Below are 5,600 nucleotides of genomic sequence, written 5' to 3'. Positions count from 1 at the left end.
TGCGATTTCCTCTCCACTACGGTTCTTTCTGTCAGTCAAACCCGAGTGCGTAACATCACAGCGGCACGGGTGGAAGACTGAACAGACGCCGTGAAAGGATCGTTCCGTTTGGCCGAACCGGACCGGAATGGAGGGCCGGACCGGACCGGACCGGACCAGACAGATCCGTCCAATCACCGCTAGCACGGTAATGCTACCGGCTACCTGTGTTTTCTCTTGAGATCGAGAGACTACGGGGTTGTCCGGTATGCCTTTCTCTTTCGGGGGATGGGACCCGTGCAAAGAAGGCTCTCTCTTTTTTCGTTTTCGGGACATGGCTCTGTTTAACCGAGTGATTACTCTGGGACTTTGCTAATATTTCGAGCTGCGAGAAGAGCTCAAAGCCTACAGCCCTAAAACGATTCAACTTTCTATGCGTGTTCTTCCGAGTTGTTTGCAAGAAATAGACACTCCAGTTAGATGATACCGCGTTAGCAATAACGATAAGCATTTTTTGGTTCCATTGCAGATTTCTGTATGGTTGTGACCGCTTATTGTGCTTGTGCGACAACAGTCAACCCAATTCGCAATACTTGGTCGTGTTCTTCACGCGATGCCGTCTTCCTTTTGTTGTATTCAGTTGTTTTGTTGCATGTTGCATACACTGGAAACTTTTGTTGCAGCTGAGGGCAGGCGACGTCTAGATCTGACCAGGCATTATTTCTCTTGGCCCAATCTTACCAGTTGCCACATGCATTCACCTGTTCTTTTTTCTGAAAAGGAAGAATAAGAAAGGAGTGAAGTCTTCTGCACTGAAGACGAACCAGAAAATAAATCCCGTCATTCCGTAGGTGTGCACCCGCTTGGCGCCTGCGGGCTACGGCAAAGGGCTCCATGGCACGGCTTCGGTAATAGTCCATCATCTCATGTTGTCCTGGGTCCTGGTAGTCAAATCCGAGCAATTTCACACGACAATCGTATTGCTGGGGCACGCGGTATGCTATATTAACACAAAATAAAAATTCATGCCGACTTACTGTCAAGAATATGTTGTAGTTATAAATCAAAGGATTACCATTAGACTGCAGACCCTTGTGAATTGCTTGAATCAAATGTGGATTATAGAGAAACAATATAAGTAACCCAAATTAAAATCGGTTTTGCCATAGAAAAGTTGGCTGGTTTTTATAGAGATGAGTTGACGTGTTGATCGTTAAATATTAATCCAACGGCAACACATGGAAGATAGGAAAGTGGGGATGGCATCTAGATTTTAATCTAACGGTTCTAGCGCGTCGACTGTGATTTAAGGTTTTTCTTGAAAAATCAAACGACTAAGAAATAGCCACACCCACCAAAAAATGTTTTGTTATATCTAAATTGTCTAATTTTTAGTTAGAGATAAATCGATTCCTCAGCAATTGAATATGATTTGTGTTTTAAGATTCAGGACGAACAATAGAAAATGAAGAGTGCAATGGTGCCCGGACATTTAATCCAACAGTTCTGATACATCTACTGACATTTAATTTTTTTGCTTAAAAATCAGTCGCCCAATATATAGCCCCATCCTTTTTTTTTTGGCATTAGCAGCGTACAATGCACTACGGTTCATATGATCCGTGCCGTGCGTTAACTTGATCAGAGCTCACCGTTTGAGCGAACTTTTTGGTTGATGATGCTGTATATATAGGGTTTTTGTTTTCTTCTGCATGTTACATAATGTTGAACAACATCTCTTGTTTAAACGACATGTGCAACATTGAGCGGACGGCCAGCGCCTAGATGCTTCTTTGCCGTAATCTCTATGCTTGATCTTGTCATATTCACTCGTTCCTTCTCATGAAAGAAAAACTAAATATAAAGGTGGAATACTTGTGGGAATCAGATACTACTAGTAGTGAAAGCAGCTGGTGGGTAGGTAGGACCGAGTAAAGTTTTGTGCAACGAAGACGAACCGTGAAAAAAAAACAAAGCCGAGGGCAAAAGGTTAATTTCCCACATCGTTGTCCCTTCTCCCCTTTGGTCCTTGTTCCCTTTTCTTTCCTTTTCTTCCCTCTCCCGGCTTTGTTCTGCTTTTCTTTGGATCGCCAAATCCACTGAAGTTTCTCTACTTTATATCTCTCGCTTTTATATCACTCCAAACGCTCTCATGGCCGAGTTGGCGATGGTGTCGTGCTCGGTGGCAGCACTCGCGGGTTTACGGTGACAATTTCCTGGATCCAAAGGAAACAACTCTGCCGGCTTCCTTCCTTCCTTCCTTCGCAAAGGGGACGGGCGATGGGATTGGCGCGTGTACGTACGTGCAGGCTGCAGCCTCTGCCCCGCGGCATCAAATTTTGCCCGTTTCTGCAGATAAACAAATGAGATATAACCCCAGGCGGCGTGCATCTGAATCTGCTCCACATGTGTTTTATGCAAGTGATCGCGCCCAATACCGTTGAAGAAAACAAGAAGAGAATTTTGAGCGGCGAGTGGTGCGCTTTGCTGCGAACATGCTCCTGGAAGAAGGATCGGGAAGTGGACGGATGGGTTTCTCTTTTCTCTCCGGTTCAGTGCACCGCTTCCTAGAGATGGATGGATAAATGCACGCACGATTTGATGGAAAATCGCCTTGTTCGGCGCAAGTTTTTTTTTCTGAAATGCGGTGCGTGGAAAAGAAGAAGACGAAAAATGCGATCCGTGTCATCTTATCGCTCTCTTTTTCATTTGGCAGTATCTCATGACTCATCTCCCTCCCTGCCACACACATGTCCTTTAGTTTATTTTCGTCGCCACCGCGAATCCTTCGATCCGTTTGCTTTGACCTACCGCGCACACCGTGTCCATCCTCCCCCCTTCAATAATCACAATAAAAAGCATACAAGGGAGCCGCAGATCGAGTATGCTCCGACTGTACATTGACTGCTGCCCATTGCGCACAGTAATAAGAGAAAAAACTAGCAGCAGAGTAGTATCAGGAGAGACGTGCGAACAGTAGTACGGCACGGTGCAGGCAGATCGATCGATCGCCGGAGAGCAGAATGATGCCAGGCACCCCGGCCGTACGCCGAGGAAAAGCAGACGGGGAAACTGCCCTCCGATCGATCGGTTCCTGCATCTCAGAGGGGAAAAGGTCGAAGCATCCTCGACCGTCGGATCGCATCAAGAGACAATAGCCGTTGGTTCGATTATCGAATTTGGGCTCGATCTGGCTCGGCGGACTGATCGACCGGCCATTCTGCAGCAGAAGCTGGACGACTCCGGCCGGCTAGCTCTGCCTACGATCATAGTGGAGTAATGAAGAGAGAGAGAGAGAGGTAGGTATTGTCTCTGCGCGTTGTGTTCGAGACGGCACAACAGTAGGCGTGCCATGCAGGAGCAAGTCTAGCTGCACTGCATTGCATTGCATCGCATGGCTCGCGCAGGACCGGCCTCGATCAGCAGCAGCTACAGTTCGATCTCGCCCCTCGAGTATGCAAAGTGGAAGGCATGCGGGTGCTCTGCTCGCGCGGCACAGAGGTAAGTGCTGTACTCCAGTAGAGAGGGAGGAAGAGACTCAGACAGCGGTGTAAGCTAAGCTACGGTATCGATGCCTTTTAGCCCTGGATTCGATCGAGTGTCCGGCCGCCATTAAATGGGGGGCAGCCGGCAACGCTGGTCACTCCTCAATCCTCATGCCTTCTTCCCCGCCACCTGGTTGATCTATTCTCGCTGTCTTTGTGCCTCTCTTTCTTGGACTCTTGCTTGCTTGCTTGCCTGTCTCTCTCCTGCCAGCCCTCGCCAAATTCAATTCAACTCATGGCGCGCCCACGCTCTCCAATCATGGCATGTTTGTGTTTCACGATTCTGCCAGAACGAGATCACTTGCCCCCAAGCATCTTTGTGCCCAAACTATTCTGACAATATCGAGTTTGGGGTAACAATTGCCGGAGGAAGAAGACGGTGCTCAATGACAGGCGGCGAGGAGAAAGGCCGGCCGGACGGCGCCGTGGGCGGAGGCGGGTCTCGGTCTCGAGCGCGATATGGAGTAATTCTGTAATTGTTCATCAACCAAACATCCACAACCAATCGTGCTCCGATCTTGATCTTACGATCGGTAGACTGTACTACAGTACCCCTGCTGTCTGCCCTTGTTTCCTTCTGCTGATTCAATGCACAGCTTTATTCGACGACGGCTAAGCTGTAGTACTGCTATACATCAAGTGCAACGCATGCAGAGGAATTTAAGCAGCGCCTGCACTGCGTGATCTACGTACAATACATACGGAGTACTACTAGTAGCTAGTGGTTCTGCAAATGCTCCGTATGACTATCTGTTGGTACAGAGTAATTAAGGGATCACTGCAAGATCCATCTCACTGAATATACTGGTACTGTCAAATTCATCGCACAACATCAAGGTCACCTGCTCTGTACCAGAGCACCTATCAGGCTATAACGATTACTACCATAAATGCAGGAGTTACGGAGTATCATATCGGGGTTCAAATCTAAGTGTTCAGAAGATGATGGTCCATGGCGGATCGATCGACCGGTTACCCTTAAGGACTCACCGCCGCATCAACGTATGGTCCGCTGCAGCGTACAACGAATGAACGATTCAGGATGCATATACATGCTCCAGCAGCAGCAGATCGAGCGTCTCCGAGGGAAGGGAAAGAATATGCAGATCTAAAAATACAATTCAGCTCGATCCGATGAACTCGAATCGATCCCTCTCCAGCTCGATCCGATGACGTTAAACTTCCACAAATATGCCGTGTCGGTCGAGATGCTGATGCATGCCCAAAAAAGAGCAGTATAAAAAGCCCAGCAATCAAAACCATTGATGTGGTAGTAATATTCAACCACCATGTTTGTGCTTGTTAGGGCGATTCGTGCTTGGATTTCAGCAAGTTGCGTTAGCAGCTAGCTAGCTGCCCCTGCCACACAAACACATGACGAAGAATCCACCCATCGATCGCACGCCAGCGCCCACGGGGCGTAAAGGCCAAGGCGTGAAGGTACATGGCCGGGCCGGGGAAGCAGATGCATGCGGTGGAGATCCTTCTGAATTCTGACCCAACCCTGCTCTCTGTCTGCTTGGCCGCGTTTACTGCCTCGAGTAGTACCTACAGCAACGTAAACATGCCTTTTTCCGCTCTCGTCACGGATCTGAACTGCTTGGAGTAGTAAATTAAAGCTGCGCGAGGACAGCAGGCGGTACAAGCCGGGAACGTGTCCTCGAGATTTGCAGAGCTCGATCTCCTCCAATTTTGACCAGATAACTGGTCGTAGAACTCGCAGGAGTAGTAAATTAAGAACCGTATATTGCACCAGTGACAAGCAGTCAGACGATTCGAAGAGGACTACACGTGTACTCCACGAGTTTGATCGTACTCAAATACGTGCATAAAGCAAGGATTGACGGTGAATGGCAGTACTCCGTAGGATTTTATGGTGCCTGCTGTCCGTTCCGGGCTGCAACTGAACGGTTAAGCTGGAGAGGAGGATCGGCGGACCACGATGACACGGGTCGACCGGCTCGTGTCGCCCCGTGCTTGCCTTTGGCGTGCGGGCTCCCCCCTCGGTCGCTAAGCCCCACGCCGGCATCGATCTCCGCGTACCGCAACGCATCGAGTGTAAAAGCCAAAGCGGTG

The 5,600-nt window shown here is 48.8% G+C and overlaps 1 long non-coding RNA gene across 1 annotated transcript; it reads left to right on the top strand.

Annotated features, from left to right (window-relative positions):
- The first annotated feature begins 2,823 nt into the window (after window positions 1-2,823).
- LOC112271432 lies at window positions 2,824-5,375 on the top strand. Its single transcript, XR_002964364.1, has 2 exons — window positions 2,824-4,331; window positions 4,421-5,375. It is a non-coding gene; the product is annotated as an uncharacterized LOC112271432 (long non-coding RNA).
- Window positions 5,376-5,600: the final 225 nt, after the last annotated feature.

Source organism: Brachypodium distachyon, chromosome 3 (genome assembly GCF_000005505.3).
Source record: "Brachypodium distachyon strain Bd21 chromosome 3, Brachypodium_distachyon_v3.0, whole genome shotgun sequence".
Taxonomy (NCBI): domain Eukaryota; kingdom Viridiplantae; phylum Streptophyta; class Magnoliopsida; order Poales; family Poaceae; genus Brachypodium; species Brachypodium distachyon.
Note: the sequence above shows the minus strand (reverse complement) of the source record. Positions and strands in the feature narration are given on the sequence as shown.